The 20,708-nt window shown below is 43.0% G+C and overlaps 1 protein-coding gene across 1 annotated transcript in view; it reads left to right on the top strand.

Annotated features, from left to right (window-relative positions):
* The window catches only part of SCD5 (stearoyl-CoA desaturase 5), a 142,761-nt gene that overhangs the window by 23,154 nt on the left and 98,899 nt on the right, over positions 1-20,708 (top strand). The window lies entirely within an intron of this gene.

Here is a 20,708-nt window from a genome sequence, read left to right as displayed (position 1 = left end):
ACAAGGATAGATACGGTGGTAACGTGGAAGATAGAATGTAGGGGATAAAAAGTGGGAGAAGGAAGACTAGTTAGGAGTCGTGTCGGGTATCTTCTGTTTGTCCCTCTAGATCCATTCTCCATCACGAACCCATCCTGCTTTAAGCCCTAGAGACCGACTTGGATGGACTACAGCAATGGCTCCCTTGCCCTTAGGCTTCTGGTGAAATGACAAAGCCCCAAGAAGAAAGAGAGAGAGGTCAGAGTATGTAGTCCCATGACTCCCTCTCTGCTGGACTGCAGTATGGCCAAAGCCATGTCCTTCCAGGTAAGGCCACAGCCCATTAGGCAGCTCCTCTCCGAGGCGATGGTAGCCCATGCCCCTCGTGATTAGGGTGCAGTGGCTAACCCTCCTGATACTTGAGCACCCCTTGTTGGTTCTCTTGGCCCTGCCCACACCTTTGTCTTCTTAGTCACCCCTTTTAAGTGTACGATCTGTTTCCTGCTAGGACCCTGATTGATAACAAGTCTGATTCAATAATCCAAGAAGGAAATCAATAGGACCAGACGAAACACAGTTGTAATGAGAGTGGAGAAGAGCGAAATGATTCCACAACAACTTCCTTTCGTTGAACATTTACCATGTACAGGGTACTGTTGTAAGTGCTTTACATAGTAACTCTAACCATTACAAAATGCCTCTGATGTTAGTTACCATTTTATAGGTCAGGAAATTGAGACAAGAGAGGTTGAATCAGTTGCCCAGGGTTAAACATGGCAGATTGGCTCCTGCACTCTTCATCTCTCTGCTGATTACTATTTAGTCTTGTTAGTCCTACGTGTGCAGGAATGATAAAAGAAAAGAGGATGTGTCTGAGGTTCTTAATTTAGGCAGTTGGAGGATGGTCATGCCAAGGACCGAGAAGAGAAATACTGGAGAAGGAAGAGCGTTGGTCCGGAGGGTTGGGGTCTGGAGTATGAAGATGATGAGAGTTTCAGCCTAAGTGGAAAGTGACTTTGAGACATCCTGCCGTGAGGGGGTGGTTTTGATTCTGCTGGCAGCATTGATCCAACCTCACAAAGGAGACCCAGCAAATTCCCTTTAGAGCAGAGAATTTGGGATAGGTGACCTTTGTGCCCTTGTCATCACCCTCTTACTGTTTGCTCCCAAACCAGAAAGTATGCCTTAATCCACAGGCTATGTGACAGAGGCTGGGCCACCCTCAGAGCAGGACTTGTGCCCAACGTTACTGGTCTCCTATAACCCCAGAGTGACTTTCCTAGGCAGGGCTGCCTTGCATGGTATGGAGTTTACCATCAAGGAGGAGGAGAGATTAGCCATCTGGCCCCTCACATGCCCTGTTCCATCTATGAGCTGTGGGAACATTCAACTTGACAGTCTGAAACCAAATCTGTAAAGCGCTCTTTATCAAGGCTGCGTCTAGACCTCCTATCCACCGTCTCTGGGCCTCACGTGACAAATGCTGAGAGGAATTCCACGAGCCCTGAGATGGTGTCATGAAGGACCTGTCTATGAGAAACAGCCTGACAGAGGGAGGGCTGGGGACCGCACCTCCTTTCATAAGGAAATGAAGGAAGGTGGTTGAATAACTCTCTTTCCATGTTGAGTAACAGAAACTAAAACAAACCAATTTTAGCAGAAAAGTATGTGTCAGATCAAGTAGCTGGTGAGGTCTCACAGAGATGGAAGAGCTTCAGGAACCGAGATTTCTGACTCTGATACTCAGTCTTGAGGCCACCAGAGCTCCCTAACATCTCAGCTTCAGTTTTTCCAGCTTGATTTCATCCTCCTGGCAGGTACTCTGTGTGTAGTGGGGAGCTAGCCCCTGGTGGCCGCAATTCACATCTTCTCAGCTTAGCAACCCAAGCAGAAAGAGAAATCATTCTCCCAGAATTTGTTTTATTCCCAGAGAAGGGCTCTGACTGCCCTTTTAGGGTCATGTGGTAGAATGAAAAAATTGTCCACAACATGTGGCACTTGTCCCATTGAGAGATAGTGTCTATTTTTCTATCTCTTGAATCTCGGCATAGCCACATGACTTGCTTTGGCCAATTAATAATATGACACAAGTAGAAGTTTGAAAGATGCTTGTTCATTCAAATTATGCTTTTGCTGCTGGGAACCTTTCTGTCTCCATGTGTGGAGGCCCAGGCTAGCCTGTAGGAGGATGAGAGGTCACATGGAGAGAGGCCGGGCCTTCCCAGCTGGGCACGGGCCATCCCAGACATGAGCGACACCATCGTAGATCATCCTAGACCAGAATACCCATTCAGACAACCCACAGAATTGTGAGAAATGATAAATCGCTTTATGCCACTGAGTTTTGAGGACGATGGTTTGTTAAGCAGTCCAAGTTAATGAATACAGGTGATAAACCTGCTCAAGCATTATTGACAGAGGTGTGGGGTGGTACAGTTAGTCAGGCTTGGATTAAGAGCCCACCCCTATGGCCAAGAGACTGTGCTCTGTAACCCAAGAAGGAGTGTTGGGAAAGCTTACCTGGCAGACCCAAAGGATACCTGCCACCATCCTCTCTAGAGATGCATGAATAGACATGACCCAGCATCTTCCAATATGTTCTTTCTCCTGTATTCTCAATTGTGGTTAAGGGTTCTACCTTCCATCCAGGCACTCGAGCCAAAAGCCTGAGTATCATCCTAGACTCCTTTTCTCCCTTCAGTTCCCACCTTTAGTTACTGCTTCTGCTGATTTTATCATCAGAATATCTTTGTCTATGGGAAACAGCCTTACGTCTTCTTTCATCCTTCCAGACTCAGCCTCAATTTTACCTTCGCAGGAACCTTTCCCGAAACCCCTCATTGGGCTAAATAACCTTGCTGAGTGCACATTGGTGCTTTATATCTTAACTCCTCATGTGATTGATTATGGGTGTGTCTCCCTCTCTCGACTGGAAGCCCCCTGAGGGTAGGGACTGTGTCCTGATCAGAGGATGTGGTAGTGGTCATGCAACACCTGTGTGTGGAACTGAACCAAACTGCTGATGCAGTTTCATTTTTTGTTTTAATTTTACTTATTTATTGACAGACTCCAGAAAGAAGGAATTCAAAGCCTTTTGTCTCTGAGGGACTTGGGGCACAGTTGGTCAGTAGTGGCCTGCCAAGATTAATGAAAAGATTCAGGAAGCATGTTGCCGGGGCAGGCGGCGCGGAGCCTTACCGTCCGATGGATGTAGGTTTGAGTGCTAGTTCTTCCCAAGCATCCCCAATTTGTGATCTTGAGCAAAATGTTTACTTCTCTGAGCCACTGGTCCCCTGTTTGCAAAAATAGGGTAATTCCATCTTTCTTGTGGGATTGTTGTTAAAGTCGAACAAGATAACATAGATACAGCATCCAACACAAAGTTATACCTATGTTATATGTTAGTGAAACTTAGTTTCTTTTCTTTCCTTCTTGACATGCCTCCTGTCTTGCAGTAGGTTCCTCCAGAAGCAGATCCTGAGAGAAAGATTTGCATGTAAATAGTTTATCTGGGACATGATCCCAGGAAAGAGAGAGAAGTGAGATAGGGATGAGAAAGATGTCATCCCAGGGTCTGTTAGATCTGTCACCACTGTGGGCAGCTGGGGCTCAGTCTCTCTGGGGACATCTGGGAGAGTGTGTAGATTAGAACATGCCTTAGTGGGTGAGGAAGTAGGGGGTGTTTACCCACCAAACTCTGTCCATCATTGGCTGAGGGATGTTCTCAGGGGCATTAACACCCAGCACGTCTGTTCTGCCTCCTACATGTGGAAAATCTCTGCGGAAACTCAGAGCAGTTTGGTGTAGGAAGCCATTGGCACACATGTGAGTGGGAAGAGCCAAGGGGACATGTGCAGATCACTGATGGTGTAGGCTCTGCTGCCTTTTCACTGAAAGAATATTCTGAATTCCCATATTTATTCTCATAGTTGCTTATATTTAGCAACTATTTTACTGAATGAGGAGGATTGGGGATAAAATGCAAGTGGACTGCATCCTGTGAACACTGTGGGTGGGTGAGATCTCTAGAAATTCAATAGCTTTCTCACTATACTCTGGGAGTACAGTAAGAGCAGCCCAAGAGCAGTGAATAGTGGTTAAGTAGACTCTTAGCTGCCGTTCTTCAACCCTTAGGGCTTTCAGTCACTCCTGCTCCGACCGACAGGGTTAGCAAGGGGAAAAGGGGACAGGGAAAGAGAAAATTAAACGGAGGAAAATGTCACATACATTGTCTTTTATATTTTGATATAACAGGAAGTTTATAATAAGGGTATAGGAGGGAAATGAACATATTCATTTCAGTTAGGTGTTTTTCTGAGCATATTTTTGTTTTGTAGCTTTTTGTTTTGTTATAATTTCAAACTTATAGAAAAGTTGCAAGAATAGTACAAGGACTTCCCATATACCCTTTACCCAGATTAACCATATGTTTACATTTTGCCTCCTTCCCTTCTCTCCCTCTATAATACATATGTATAAATACATATTTTTAAACTAGTCAAGAATAAGCTGGAGACATTGGCCCCTTCACCATTAAATGCTTTCATGTGTATTTCCTAAGAACAAGGATGTTCTCTTATATAACCATAGTCAATTATTTCTGAGCATTAAAAAAAAAATTTCTTTTTTGCAGTATTTTTAAGCAACTTCTACCACAAGAAACCCTTTGCCAAAAAACATGCACCGAATGGGTTGAATTGGTGCACTTGTCAAGTTTTACCCAGTGGGATACTGAAATGCAGGTTAAGGCTCACAGACCTTCCAAATTCTACTGATTGTAGTTCAGTCTAAAAAAAAAAAGAACAAAAAATCCAATCCTCTATAAAGTGATGAAACATTTATGGGCCTTGGAAAACACTGCCTACTTGGCTAATATCCTTTTCCCTTAATAGTCTGCTCAGTGTGATGGCATTTTACTAATTTATTAACTATCAGATTCCTATTAAGAGACAGTGTTATAGCTGGAAAGGATCTTAGAGATTCTTCTATCCCCACTTTACAGTTAAGCAAACTGGGGACTAGAAAGGCATTGCCATGTCAGTTTCTGGGCAGTGGTTGGAATTGAAGCACAAAGATGATAACTGTAGAACAGGAAGGCCCTTCAGAGAGAATCAGTCAAGTGTGTGTAAATTTAGGGAGCTCCTGGGGCCCTTTGGGACCCACCAGGATCCAGAGGGGTGTGGTGAGTGGGGAAAGTGAGAACCCAGCTTCCAACCTCCAGCCCCCAACAGACAGCCCTGTTTTCTCCTCTGTTTTTGTATTGAGCTTCTGCATAAGATTTTAAGGGCCTTTCTACTTAAAAATAAATTAGGCCTAGAGAGGTTTAAAGATGGACTCAGTACTACCCCGCAAGTTGATATCAGAGCTGGAGTCGGGACCTGAGCCTTCTACCTCGGTCTAATACATGTCTAGTTCCACCTCCTCACCACACAACCTCCTGTCATTAATCTCACTTTACCTCTTCTTTTCAAAGGAAAAATCATTGCCCCTGAGGAGTGAGAAGCAAAACTCGTTTAGAAAAAAAAATTAATCTTAACAAAGGATGACTTCATTTTTCCAAAGCCTTCTCTCTACCATTCATTCTTCTTCCACATGGACCTTCACTCTTACATGTACCAGGACTCCCATGACATGTTTCTCAAGATAGGACGCTAATCGTTCCCCCACCCCACACACACACATTATCAGTGTTTTTATACTAATACATTTCATTACAAATAATTCACGTAAGTACTGCCCTGATTCATAACAACAGATCCATCAATCGTTGGAAGACTTACCTGCACCTTTCACTAACTAGTTTTATAAAAGATGACATATTACTTTTTTAGTATCTTACTCTTCCTATTTATTGGTCAGACTTTTCATTTTTACCTAATAGAGAACATTGTTCTTTATTTGAATTGTTACCTTAATAGTTATTTTAGCTGATGTTATTTTTCCTTAGTCAGGCAATAGTGTCTCCAACTTGCCAGACCACTCCCATATACAGTGGGTTTTAGTGTCAAACAGACTTAGGGGCCCAGCTCTGCCATAAACTAGCACATGTCCGTTGGCAAGCCTTAACTTTTAGTTTTCTCATCTATAAATGGAATGATATACTATTTATTTAATTGCTGTATTATATTACAATTCATAAAAAGTACTTAGAAGAATATCTGGTATGTAATGAGTATTCACTAGTTATTATTTTTATATAGGAGCAATTTTGGGTTAATCTCAGTTAGTCAAATAAATGAGAAAGATTTAATCTTTGAAATCCAGGACTTTTTTTTTCTTATAAGTTTGTCACTTGAATCGTATGATATAATTATTTTTCCCTTCAAAAAGTAGACATATGGGAGAATGTTTATGCAGCAATGCTGTGAGTAACCTGATAAAACCAGAGGGTCCTCTGTAGCTGTGCATATGGGCTTGACAGCCTGATCATTGCTGCTAACAGTCTTTCTGGTAAATTCCATCATTATCTTGTGATGTGAGTTTTTAGATTGACACCCCCTTCCATGTATCTTTAGTTTTTAGTACCCATCAAAGAATAAAGAGGAAAAGATAATGTATTAAAGACTATTTTTGTAAGAATAAGGAGAGGTAAGGGAAAAAGAGAGAAAGTCAGACATGTGACAAAAACATGTAGAAACACTCTATCCAGCAAATGTTCTGGAGAGCACGTAGTAAGACTTCTGCTTCCAGCCAAGATAGAGTTACAGGAACTGTATTTTCCCTTCTGACTGAAACAACTGAAAAACCAGACAAAATACATGAAAGGGCAATTTTCAGAGATTGCACATCAGGCAGCACAGGACAGAGATACCTGAGGAAAGATACACAAATGAGATGAGCCCTGCAATTGCTGTGGTATACTGCTTAGAGAGAATTTTCAGGCTGCAGAGCACGGAGAGGAAATGCAGGTGAAGCCTAACCATCTCCTTGAGTTGAGAATATGAAGCTAGGAATTCAGGGAGGTCAATGTGGCTAGAGTTTGTAGAGAAAAGTACCAGAAAGAAGACATTTGCATAGAGGGAGAGTGAGCTCTGGGGATGTGCAGAGAGTCCTCCCAAAGTATTCTACCTAAGTACTGATCATTGCATGCGTGTGAGAAAACTACCTGAGGTCAGAGAAAGAACCACCTAAAAGGAGCAGAAGGAAACAGTTCCCAGAGCTTACACAGGGCTGGGAATCGTTTGTGTTCTCATCAACCATGATGGGAAACCACACAATTCATGGAGCATGGGGTAGAGTACTTAGAGGGCTATTGCCTCATTAGTGCAGTAAAATTAGCCCTAGTGTAAAGGCTGCTCTAGTCCCACCTAACAAAGCTTTAAAAATGTAAGTCTTGAGGTATAGAGTTTCAGTTTCACAAAATGAAAAGAGTTCTGGAGATTGGTTGCACAGCACTGTGAATGTTCTTAACACTATTGCACTGTAATTAAGATGGTTGATTTTATGTGTATTTCACCAAAATGAAAAATAAAATAAAATAGCCTACAAAAATAAAGCCTCAAAAAGACCAAACTATTTCCAAATAACTCAAGAATATTTATAAGAACACAGAAATATCTAGCACCCAACAAGGCAATATTCACAATGTCTGACATCCATTCAGAAATTACAATGCATGCAAGAAGAAGGAAGCCATAATGAGGAGAAAAATCAACCAAAAGAAACAGACCCAAAAATGACACTTATGATAGAATTTAACAAGAACACTAAAACTATATCCCATATTCAAGAAGGAAAAGGAAAGATTCAGCATGACAAGTAGAGACATGGGAGATTAAAAAAAAAAAAAAAAGACCTAAGTCGAACTTTTAGAGATGGAAAATACAACACCTGAGACAAAAAATACAATAGGTGGGATTTATGGCAGATAAGGCACTGCAGAAGAAAAGTTTAGTGAATTTGAAGACATAGTAATAGAAATTATTCAAAATAAAACACACCAAAGGAAAAAACTGAAGGAAAAAAAAAAAAAACAGCATTAGTGAGCTGTGAGACAATTTTAAGTGGCATAATGTAAGTGTAATCAGAGTCCAAAAAGTAGGGATAAGAAAGAAAAAGACACTTGAAGAAATACTGGCCAAAATTTTTCAAATTTGATCAAAATGAAAATCCACTGATTCAAAAAGCTCAACACAGCCCAAACTCAAGAAATATGAAAAAACAACAACAAACAAATGCTCCACAAACATCAAAATGAAATTTCTTAAAACCAGTAATAATGAGAAAATCTTAAAAGCATCCAAGGAAGAAAAGCACATATTCCCTGCAGAGAAACAGACAAAGACGGTGGTGGCAAACTTCTTGTTGGAAACAAAGCAGGACCAAAGACAGTGGGGCAACATCTTTAAAGCACTGAAAGAAAAAAATACATATCAATTGAGAATTCTATATCATCAAAAATATCTTTCAAAATGAAGATAAAATACTTTTTTCTGACAAACAAAAACTAAGTGAATTCACTGCCAGCAGACCTGCACCACAGTACATGTGAAAGGAAGTTCTGCACTTAAATGGAAAATCTACCAGCTGGAAGTCTTGATCAACGTGAAGGAATAAACAACATCAGAAATGATAAATACAAAAAGCTTTTTTCTTATTTTAAGATATCTTTAAAAGATAATAGTTGTTTAAAGCAAAAATAATAACACTTTATTTTGAGGTTTAAAACATATGTAGAAGTAAAATATATGAAAAGCATTGCACAAAGCCTAGGAAGGGGAAATAAAATGACCATTCTAAGATTCGTATATGATATGTGAAGTGGTTTTATCATATTACTTGAAGGTAGATAATAAGTTAAAGATGTATACTATGAACACTAAAATAACCAATAAACAGCAAAATAGTTATCACTAATAAGCCAACAAAGGCGATAAAATGGAATGAGAGAAAATGTTCAATTAATTCAAAGCAGGCAGAAAAAGATTAAAAAGAGAACAAAGAACATTTGGAGAAATAGAAATTAAATAGCAAAATGGTAGATTTAACCAGCCGAGTTAATAATACGACCAAATGTAAATGGTCCAATAGAATTTTCTGTGATGATGGCAGTGTTCTATTTTTGTGCTAATACCTAGTCATACATGGCTATGGAGCACTTGAAATGTAGCTCATGAACTGAATTTTACATTTTATTAAATTTTGATTAATTTAAATTAAAATAGCCACATGTGGTTATTGGCCTATTGGACAACACAATTCTAAATACCTCAGTTAAAAGGCAGAGATTGTCAGACAAGCTAAAATGCAAGGCCCAACTACATGTTGGCAAAATAAACTATTAAACGTGAAGAGTTTAAGACAAATAGATTAAAAGTAAGGGAATGGAAAAATATATATCATGCAAACATTAATGAATAAAGACTGATATATTAATATCAAAGTAGATATCAAGAGGACATAACTCCTCTGAAGACAAACATTTTTATTGGTCATCTTTGGTATGAGGTTGTTGCTGGTGGGGCGGCTAAGGAAAGAGGGGCAGTGCCTTAGTTTGCTAGGGCTGCTGTCACAATATACCACCAGTGGGTGACTTAAATGACAGACACTTATTTTCTCAAAGTTCTGGAGGCTGGAAGTCCAAGATGAAGGTGCCATCAGGGTTGGTTGCTCTTGAGACCTCGTTCCCTGGCTTGCGGATGGCTGCCGCTGCCTCTTTACATGATCGTCCCTCTATGCACATGCACTTTTGGTGTCTCTCTGTGTGTCCACATTTCCTCTTCTTTTAAGGATACCAGTCAGATTATATGAGAACCCACTGTAACAGCCTCATTTAACTTCATCACCACTTTAATGGCCCCATCTCCAAATACAGTCATATTCTGAGGCACTGGGGGTTAGAGCTTCAACATATGAATTTGGGTGGGGGGTACAGCCAGGGAAATTATTTATCACAGCTGTCCTCCCAAGAACAGTATTTCTGGGCTTCCACAGTACTAATTGTTTAGAGCAGACAGTGCCCTCCCTGGCCTTATGATGGCTGAGAGGCGGAACGTAGGCTGTGGGGCTATGGTTCATCTCTCAAAAGAGTAGTATTGTTTCTGTTGAACCTTCTGACAACACATTGTTCCTCTTGACATATCTCTTTTGTTAATTCAAGTATCACTATATATTTTTTCCATGTTTGAATTAATGAAAGGAAAGCTTCAAGTCAAAAACGTTGTTTCTTCTGACGTCCAGGAGAACAATGAATTGAAAATGCTGACCCTTCCTGAAGCCTACCAACTCTTCCCCACCCACAGCAAGCTGCCTTTTGTAGCCATGGTAACACTGGTTTTCAGCTAATGTGGAGGTGCTAGTTCTGGCTTCACTTTGTTGAATGTTAGGAGACTGGAACCAGTTCATCAATTTAGTCCCTAAGGTGCAAGATTTCTAGGTGAGGTTTGAAATTTGGAAGAGAGGAAAGAGAAGGAGGCTGAAGAAGGGTCCTGTGGGAGTGCAGGTTTCAGGGCTCTGAACTACCTGATCTGTAAAAGAAGTTAAATCAAGTCTATAGAGCTATTTAAAAACAGATGGATTTCCTGAAATCACCATTGTGTCTCCATGGCAACACCTCAGCTGATTGTCATTTGGTATAAAGTGTTCTCCCTTGTGTGTGGACAGAATCTTGGTGTCAGCTAGAGGGAGAGGACCCAGGGCAGAATAAATCGGACTAACCTAGAAAGGAGAAGACAAAATTAGGCATAGTTATTAGGGCCTTAGGAAGACTCTCCTGAATGAGGCCTCATGTCATCAGGGGAGATGTCAGATGTTACCTGTCTAAAGATTCTTATGGGAATAGTGGAATTAGTTCTTTGGTTGGAATGGCTGTGGTACGGTCCTTCTTGCCTCTAGGCTTTGATTGATAACCAGAGGACATTTGCCAACCTGTAATTCATTCATTTGATAAAATATTTATAGAGGACCTAGCACTGAATGCTGCCAAAAGCGTCCGTCATGCTGGTGAAATGCATGTCTGTCACAATGAATATCGATTGCTTACATTTCCTGTGGTAGATCTGCAGCAATAGAGGCTAATGTTCCAAATCCTCCAAATGGCCAGTTGCTTCTCTTCACCCACACTCTTGTGTGTGTGCTGTGTTTAGGGTACTGTGTTAGGTGTTGAGGTTACGAAAAGGAATGAAACCAGACACAGGTCCTGCCCTCGGGAGGCTTACAGTCTAGGTGGGATGATAAGCATTGGCATGGCAAGAATAAATGATAATACAAGGTGATATGTGGTCCAAATTAATGGTGTAGACAATAAGCTCCATAGGAATTCAAAAGAGCAGCCTTTCTTCCAGGGCTGGGGTGATCAGGGAGAGAATCATAGAGAGAGTGGGACTTGACCTGGGCTTGAATGAAGGTCAGGACTTGGGTAACAGGGAGGATTTTGAAAGCAAATAAGCGGAGAGAGTGGCAGAAGTATTGAAGCAGGAGTGAGTGTGGCGGGTTGTTCAGGGAAAAGGAGGAGACTTATTTGAGAAAAAGGGCTCATGACATGAAGAGTGGAAAATAAAATTGGCAAGGAAGATTTGGGGGCCCAGGTTATCAGGATTCTGAAGGGCATGGCAGGGAGTTTAGACTTTGTCATGTAGGCAGTGAAGGATAGTCAAAAGTTTTAGAGCAAGGGAGCTGGGTTTTTTTGTTTGCTTGTTTTTTGCAAAGTAATGCTGTAGGATTCTTAATCTGGCAGCCCTGTACAGGATGTTTTGAAGGTGGGAAAAAAGAGCCAAAAAAATTGAATGGGGTTAAGATGGATGTTGAAGGAATGGAAAGAAAGGGATGAGTGGATGCATGGAAGGGAAGGATGGATGGCTGGCTGGCTGGACACACCCCAGAGATACTGAGAAGGAATAGACTGTGATGGATTGGATCTAGCAAGGGAGGCAAGGGAGAGTCTAAGTGTCAATAGGAAAGGAGTTTATTCCTTTAAAAGAAATTATGCCTACGAAGTCCTGTGTTAATCAAAAAGAAAAGAGGAAAATCTGTGCCCTGAAGTAGCTCATAGCCTCATAGGAGAAGACAAGTGAGATTATAGATGCTAGGATAGAAGTGTGTACTTGTACAGAATACAATGAGGGGCTCACAGGAAGGAGTGGTCAATTCTGGGGAGGGAGAAGAAGGAGGTCGTCTTTGTAGGAGACGATCTTGAGCTGAATGGTGAGAAGGGACTTGCTTGAGAAGAAATATGATAAATTAAGGGTTATATTTGACTTCAGAGTTTAGTTTGAGGTGAAGCAGAACATCAGAGTAGGAAGCATCCATTTATTTGATTGATTTTTATGGGGGATTTCTATATGAGGCTGCTGGGGGCAGGATTCTAAAGAGGAATAAGGCTTACCCCCGACCTCAAGGAACTGCCCGTCCACTGGGGGGAAAAGACAGCGCTCATTCCAGCGTTCAGAGGTATGTGTTGAGACCCTCCTACTTACCAGGTGCTACTCTGGGTGCTGGGAATGCAGGAGTGAAGAGAATGGACTAAATTCACTGCTAGAATGGAAGTCACCTTCTTGTTAAGAACTTAAATAGGCAGAATCAGGCTAAGTAGAGAAGACAGGTTCGAGAAAAGGAGCTGTGAGTTCTGACTAGACCACACCTGGGAGGCCTGTGCTGTCAGGAAGTGTGAGGTGACTGACTGACTAACTGGCAGTCTCATTAAACAGCAGTTGGAGATGTCAGTCGGGAGCTGGGACAAAGGGTCTGGTCAGACTGTGGAACGAGTCCAAACGTCTGTGTGCGCCTCATGATTGTGAGGTGATGTGCTTGTGTTTCACCAGGGAGGCATCTTTGCAGCGGTGACAGCTAAAGCCAGGCATGCACGACCTGTGCTCGCCAGGACTCCCTCTCAGTGGAGCCAGTCTGTCAGCCTTCTTGTCTGGGCTCTGCATGTGCTAGTTCTCTCACTGTTTACTCAAAAGCTGATGGAGCCACCATGGTCCAACAGGCAGTGCATTCACAGAGCTTGTGTCCTGTCACCCAAATCCTGTCACCCTGATCCAAGGCTTAGTTGCTGGTGTTACGGAGTGGTCTCTGGATGGAGAGTGGGTGTTATGGGTTGAATCGTGTCCCCCACAAATTCATATATTGAAGTCCTAACCCCCAGTACCTCAGAATGTGACTGTATTTGAAGCAGGGTCTTTTACAAGGTAATCAAATTAAGATGAAATCAGTAGCGTGGATGCTAATCAAGCATAACAGGTGTCCTTATCAAAGGAGGACATTTAGATAGAGACACACACACAGAGAGCACGCCATGTGAGGATGAAGGCAGAGATTGGGAGTGATGCTTCTATGAGCTAAAGAATGGCAGAGTTTGCCAGCAAACCAGAAGCTAGGACAGAGGCCTGGAGCAGAGTCTCCTTGGAGCCCTCAGCAGGAACCAACACTGCCAACACCTTCATTCCGGGCTTCAAACCTCCACAACTGAGACAATACACTTCTGTTGTGTAAGCCACCCAGTCTGTGGCACTTTGTTATGGCAGCACAAGTGAGCTAATACAGTGGGTCAGTAACTCTGAAGTCTTTCAAACCAGGAGCCTGTGGGGCTGTTCCCCTGTGGCCCTGGGCCACACTGTCCTAGGCTGACCCCTTCCCCGAAGCTGTTGAAATCAGTGTGTTTGGTACATGTTCTGAGAGTCTCAGTCAGAAGTTTAATTGTGGCTGACTGGCTCCAGCTCCTTCAGAGAAGCAGACAACATATGTGTATGTCCATCTTTCCCATCTCATTTATTTTTCTGAGGATTCTCGTTACTAAAAGTAGTGGAGCCTCTGGATGTGCCTGCTGTGAGGAGGTCAGTTAAAGAAGAAAAATTCAACATGTGTTTGTGGTGGCGTTTGGCAGCATTTACAAGGTTATATAGCATTTTAATGAGCCAAGAGGGTTTTCACTCAAATTCCTGGCGTGAAGGACAGAGAATTTCCAATTAGCATTGCCAGCAGCTAATTCTGCTGGGGCTGAGGGGCAAGGAAGTCATGGAAACAGGGATTAGTTCAGCAGGTCCTCTGGGCAAAGTGTGGATCAGTACCCTGCCGTCAGAAAGAGTTTTGGCGAAGCTTAGCTGTGGGGAGTTGATCTCCTGTAGAAACTGGCAGGATGATCAAGGGTTCTGTTGGCCCCACTCTTCCTCCGCTCCTTGGCTTCTGAAGGAGAGTGAACAGCTTGTTCTGGATTCACTGTCATCCTCCAGAATCCTCCAGAATGTCTCCACTGGCTCCTTATAGGGCTGCTCTTACTAACCCAGTCTCTTAGGAATGGGGCACAATTACTAGCTGATTCAACTATTTTGTTTACTTTTTTGAAATATCAGCCACAGCCACATGAGCAACATATCCAAGTTGATCTTGGCGTATCCATTAATGAGTTCTGCCCACAAACGTGTTTGAAGCTCGCGCCCATACGTTTTAGAAAATTTCCATCCTGTTGGTACTTTCCATATGTCGGGATTTTCCTCCCCTTAAGTACATATAATGTGCTTAAGATGTGCCAGACACCAAGCTAAAGACGCTATGTTGATTTTGTTCCTTCTTCATAATACCTCTATGATGGAGATACTGCGATCCTCCCCACTTTACAGATGAGTCTCTCCAAGGTCAGTGACTTGATGAAGGCCTTAGAGCCAGTAGATGCAGGAGCCAGGATGTGCCCAGCACCCTGGAGCCTCTGCTCTTCACCACTGTACCACACAATCATCGATTTGGGGTTGAGTGCCCGTGCTGGGGCTATAAAGGTGTTTGGGATGAGTCCTGCCCTCAAGCTCCTGAGAATTGCAGTGTGACTTAGTGGGTGTGGAACAGGAGAAATGCACAGGGCTTTGGGAACCCAGCATGAGGAGTTTGCCCAGGTTTGGGTTCTGGGAAGGCTGTCTGAAGAAAGTGATGACCAAATTGGGACCTATAGCACTTTTCCATGGTGGAATCACACAGATAAATGCATGGAGGCTTGAGATAGCAAGCTGGAGGATGAACAGTCACGCGGTGTAACTGGAGTGGAAGGAAAGGAGATAGGAGAGGAGTGGCTGAAAATGAAGGAGAGGAAGTGGGGGAGGGGCAGGATGGGGAGGGCGCCTTATGTGACACACGAAGTTTGGATGGTCCCTCTGTGAAGGGTGAGGTGCCATTGAAGGGTTTTGAGAGGGAAAAGTTTGGTTTCATGTTTTAGTTGGATCCATGTGGTTTCTGTAGAGGATGGATTGGGGTGGCAGGGAGGGTGGTGCGACAAGAATACAAACAAATACAGACAAGGAGACCAGGAGGACGATATTAGTCCAGGTGAGAGATGGTGAGGGCTACAAACGCGTACGAAAGATAGTGGGGTTGGAGAGGATTTTGAATTTGACAGGTCCTGTGACTAAGTGGACGTGCGATTGAGGACCAGGAAGTCTTAGCCAACACTGAGCCCTGGATATGCGCTAGGTAGGGTTCCACGTTATGATGTATTTTAACTGATTTGCTTTCACAAGCACCCTTAAGAGGTTTTACAGATGAAGAAATGGAGGCACAGAGAGGGTAAGTGACTTGGCCCAAAGGGCACTTATAGTTAGCAAGTGACAAACTGGGATTCATGTCAGGTGGTCTGTTGCCTCCTGGTTCTGTTGCCTCCTCTCTTCGTCACCATGCTGCACCTCTCCTGAGTGAGCTTGGGGGGCAGAGGAAGAATCTAATGACCCCCCACCCCACCCCCAGTCACTGCCTCTACTGCCAGATGGCCAAGTAGAAGGTGGTGCCACTGGCCATGGATTCTGGAAGGGAGCAGAGAGAGACTGGGCTCTGCATTATAGTGTTTAGTGTGAGGTGCTTGTGGAACACCCCGTGGAGGAATCCACCTGAGGCCTATGCCCTTCCTCCTGGAGCCTCCCGTCACTGAGCCAGCGGCTCCCGCACCTACACTCTGTCGTTGGACTGCTTTACCTTCAGATGACAGACTGAAAAAAAAGCTGGTGGTGCAGGGTCTAAAATCTCTCATAGTCTGAAGTGATTCCTCTCTGTTTCCAGTCCACTGACTAGATGGCAGATTAAAATGTGATTTCTTGACAGAAAAAAAAAAAATAATAATAACGTAGCGGTGCCAACCTTCAGTGTCTCAGGCATAAAATTAATTTTAACATTGTATTACACATTTGAAGACTTGTCATCATAAGGTTGGCCAGGCAAATATGATTTAGAGGGTTAGGTTTTGAGAAATGAGTAGGAGAAATAAAATACGGAATAAAGTAACAGTAGAGATGACACATTTTTAATAAACATATATGATGGTGTGAAGCAGTTCCATTTGATCACATTGTTTAATACCACCTCCGTGTTTGCCTACGAGTATTTGACCGAGGGATTCTGATGTGTTGGACATGTCCTCCTACTGAAATCTGGGAGATCAACACCCACTTTCTCCATTCCTGGGCTTTTAATCTGCCATCTTCCACCCATTTTTTTCTTGTCAGCTGCATGGTTCAGGCTGGCTATGGATTAACTTCTGAGCTCTGAAGGTAAAGCTAAGATCAGATTCTCCCCTCGAATGGAGTACACCCTTACTCAGACACTCCAGCACCTTCTGTTTTAGTCACTGTCTCTGTCCCGGGTGGGGACTCAGGGTCTTACTGCGACTGCTCCTCTGCCTTCAAAGGCACCGGCTCAATTCTGTGTCCTGGCCTTCGAGGCTTGTCATTTCTGTCAATATAAGAATGAAATACAGGTCAGCCTTACAGATCCCAGTGTTAAAAATAAAACTTCCTCCCCCGGCTCTGCAGGTTTGTAGATTGACATGGGTTCTCCCTTCTACAAACCCCACTTCTAAATTGCTTCTTGGAGCTTAGTTGATGCCACTCTCCATAGAGGAGGGAGCCTGAAAATAGAAGATGAGCTGAAATTATCTCTGTCGGCAGACTCCATTCCAAAATGTAACGATTCCCTGAATGGAAATTGTACATAGAAGCACTGAGCAGATTCCCTTCCAGTTGTGGGGTGAAAAGTGCTGGCTGCTGGTTAAGGGGAATAGGAAGTTTAGCCCATTTTCTAGAAGAGTGGGTCTGGAATGGTGCCTGGAAGGAGCTCCTCTCCCTTTGTGGACCGCCCAGCATGCCTGTCCTGCAGCAGCCAAGGGACCAGGCAGTGCAATGTCTCAACATGTGATGAAAGGCCCTCCAACCTCCCCTTTCTCATTCCTAATCCTTGCGTTTGAGCTATCGCAGACGATTCAGCCCTGCTTCTGTGATATTAAAATTTAGGAAGCAAAGAAGCAGAGCCTTTTAATTGACTTTTAATAACCATACATTTCTCTCCTCCTGCACTCTCCTTCTTATTTCCCCTCTTCCTTCTCTTTCTCCTTCTATTTCCCCATTTATGTCCTTTTGCCTTCATTCCATTTTGCCCTTTTTACTCCTGCAAAACTAGGAGATAAGTAATCCTTCACATAAAAGCCATGGGCCTCTGGGAATTCGAGTCTTTGAATAGATTCCTTACCCCCACCCCCGTTCTCAGGTCTCATTTTTCAGGCTGATTTATACTTGACAGGAACTGCATTATCTGTGAGGAGACCCTAAGGAGCAAGGAGAATTTGACATTTGGGCTTTTTATAAACCATATCTGCAATGCCCGGGCAAATCTCAAAACCAATTTTGCCTTCTTTCCACAGCTGGTAGCAATGTTGCTTTTTCTGTAGAAGTTGGTCAGCCTCCCATGTAAACATTTTCCAAGGGTTCAAGGAAAAGGAATGAACCCTGCCTTGTTTTTTAATCCTCCTGAGTTGGATTTTTCTCAGACACTTCCGTCTGAGTGGTGTGTACTGGCTGCTTTTCCTCTAAACAGGAGTGGGGGGTGGGGGGAGGAGGAAGACAGCTGAGAGGAGGGCAGGCAAATATGAACGCATCTAACACATTTGGTGGGTCAAACAGAAATGTTATGGTTGCACAATTTTCTAAGCTGTACTCCAGGCCAACTTAAATGATTTCTTTGAGGGTAGAGTCGGGCTCAGAAAAGAGTGAGATGGGTGACCCTCTAGGAACATAGCCTTCTCCACCCGTCAATCAGCCCAAGAAGAGCTAGACTATTGAGGGCACAGGAAACCCACCCTGCCACTCTTGGAGTCCATCCTCTTGAGGAACCCTAGGGCACATTTGTGACCTTGGGCAAGTCACTTGGCCTCACTGCAATTACATTTCTTCATCTGTGAAATTGGAGAGTTGGGCAGGAGCAGTGCTACTCAACTCTGGCTGCAGAGTCACTGGGGAGCGTTTAAGTGTCCAGAGGTTTCTGATTAATTGGCCCTCAGGTGAGCAAGGCCTGGCTTGGGTAGCTGTTAAAGCTTTCTAGATGATTCTCTTATACAACCAGGGCTGAGAAGTGCTGCCTAGACACTCTCAAATTGGAGTGTGCACGTGAATCATGTGGAATCTTGTTATAATTCAAATCTAATCCTGCAGGTCCCGTGGGCGTGGGAGGTTCTATTCTAGCAGGCTCCTGGCGAGGCTGGTGGTGCTGGTCCTTCGACCTCGCTCTGAGTGGCGAAGGCCGGATAGTCTTCAGTTTCTTTGCAGTTCTGATATTATAGGGTTATTTATTTATTTTTGGCAGGGAGAGGGCAGGGAACAAGTGAAAGAGACATATTTTGATGATAGTGGTGATAAGCTCCTTTTCATCATTTGGGAAAATGTGATTCAGTATTTGGTAGGTAGGGTTCAATTTGTTTCTGTTTTCAACACTGAAGTAGGTTTATTTAGGAGGAAAAGGAAGACGGATGTAGCTGAGAGAGAAAGAGAGAGAGAGAGAGAGAGAGAGAGAGAGAGAGAGAGAGAGAGAATATGAGGGGAGAGAACGGGGTAGAATATGTGAATGTATGAATGCTCACAGGATGAGTATTCTGTATTAAATGAATCTTAGGGTTGGGAAGATCAAAGGGCAACAAATGTTTAGGCTTCTCCAGGTCCAGGTATGGTAAGGAGATGAGAAGAGTGGGTAGATTTTTTTACTCAGCTGGGATTTAAGGTAAAGATCTTGCTTCCCAGAGCAACTCAAAGGCTGGAAGATTCCATCTCCTCAGCCCTATTGTTTCCCTGTGCTAAGCAGCCATTTGCTGCAATTATTCTTGAATTATAGTGACAGTTTTGGTTTATGCAGGGCTCCAAATCATCTGAACTTAGGAGCAGAAGTAAAATTATGCCTTTCTTGGTCAGAACATTTCAGCCAGTTACTTTTAAAAGGTTCTCTCCTTCCCACCTCTTTTCCATCTCCCCCTACCCCCAAACTTGGTGAGAGCCACAGACACCATTTTGGAGTTATCAAGAATCTGCCTGATTTCCACACAATTACATATGTATTTTAAAGTCAAAGTCAGCCTTAGAGAGATGTTGCCTGCATTTTGCCTTCTGTTTTTTCTAATCTTTATAGCGTGACAAATTCCCATACATAAACAAATTCTCCTGATTTAAAACTATGTTTAATTAAGGTTCAATACTTCAGGCCTTATGGTAGTGATTCTCCTGTACACATAATTATGGGGATTTATTTTGCTTTAGAACTTTGTTAGAGAACAAAGCAGTATTTCTTGCTAAAATCCCAAATCCATGATTTTGTCACTGTCCTATTTTGAGGGATTCCTCCAACTTGTGGTTAAGGGGAGAAGGGTGTTTTTCTAATAATTTTCCAATCTAGAGAAAAGGTATTTTTCTCTCTCCATAGTTTTGTTTTAATCCTCCTCCTCTCCATAAAGAAGGATTCTTCATAGCCTCAATGGACTCACCTGTGTAATGGGAATATGAATTCTGCCTCACCTGTTGTGAGGGTCAGGTGAAGAACGAGTTCTGAAACTGATGCTAAAGCATGAAACATTATTCACATGTCTTCTCCTGCTTCTCCTTCCCTTCCTCTAATTCTTGTTTCTTTGTCTTCCTCAAATACATTAACTCCTGCCTTCCTTGGCCCTTGAATCAGTCATTAGGTCATTCAAGAAACATTTTCTGAGCACTTGTGAGGCTGGCCTTGTGCTAGGCACTGAGAATGGAGTTGAAAGACCATCTTTGTCCCCCAGGAGGATGTATGGGGAGGTGGTCAGGAAATTAAATATAGTAGCAAGTGAGACAGTAGAGGAGGGGGGCCTAACTTGGCCTGGGCATGGATGGAGGAGGTGGGGTATGGATTGCAGGGCAGACAGGGGAGATTACAGAGATGAGTGATGAGTGGTAATTAGCCAGACAGAGGAAACACAGGAGTGAACAGACACGTGATCTCAGCAAACCGAAAATAGCTTAGTTGGTTCTTGTGGGAACCAAGCAATCAATAATGAGATTCCTTGCAGGTAGTACTGGGTTTGTCTTTCATATGATATGAGTAATTTTCTGACCCATTGTGGCAGGATGGTTATTCTGAATTATTCTTTATGCAAGAGGAAGAGATTTGCCTCCTAGCCCATAGCCAAGGATGTGTCCCCAGGAGATGGCTGCTTCGAGTTAGGCATTCACTGATGGCTCAGAACATCAGAGCTAATGGGCCTTGGTGGGAATGGAGCCTCTGACCGTAGTTCCATTAGCCCCTCACTCTGTCCAACTGAGAAAGCTAACACAGCCTCCTCCTGTTGTTTGCCATGACTTTAGAATTTGGAGTTTGCATCTGTATAGCATGATCTTTCAAATTGCAGTTCACAACCCATATTTTGTATAGGTTATAAAATCAATACATTGCAAATAGCATTTTAAAAAGTGAAATAGAATAGAAAATCAAAACACATCACTCAAATAAGGATCCGTATTATTTAGTGAAACCTT

This window comes from Rhinolophus sinicus, chromosome 1 (genome assembly GCF_057876585.1).
Source record: "Rhinolophus sinicus isolate RSI-liver-muscle chromosome 1, RSI-T2T, whole genome shotgun sequence".
NCBI classification, from domain to species: Eukaryota; Metazoa; Chordata; class Mammalia; order Chiroptera; family Rhinolophidae; genus Rhinolophus; species Rhinolophus sinicus.
Note: the sequence above shows the minus strand (reverse complement) of the source record. Positions and strands in the feature narration are given on the sequence as shown.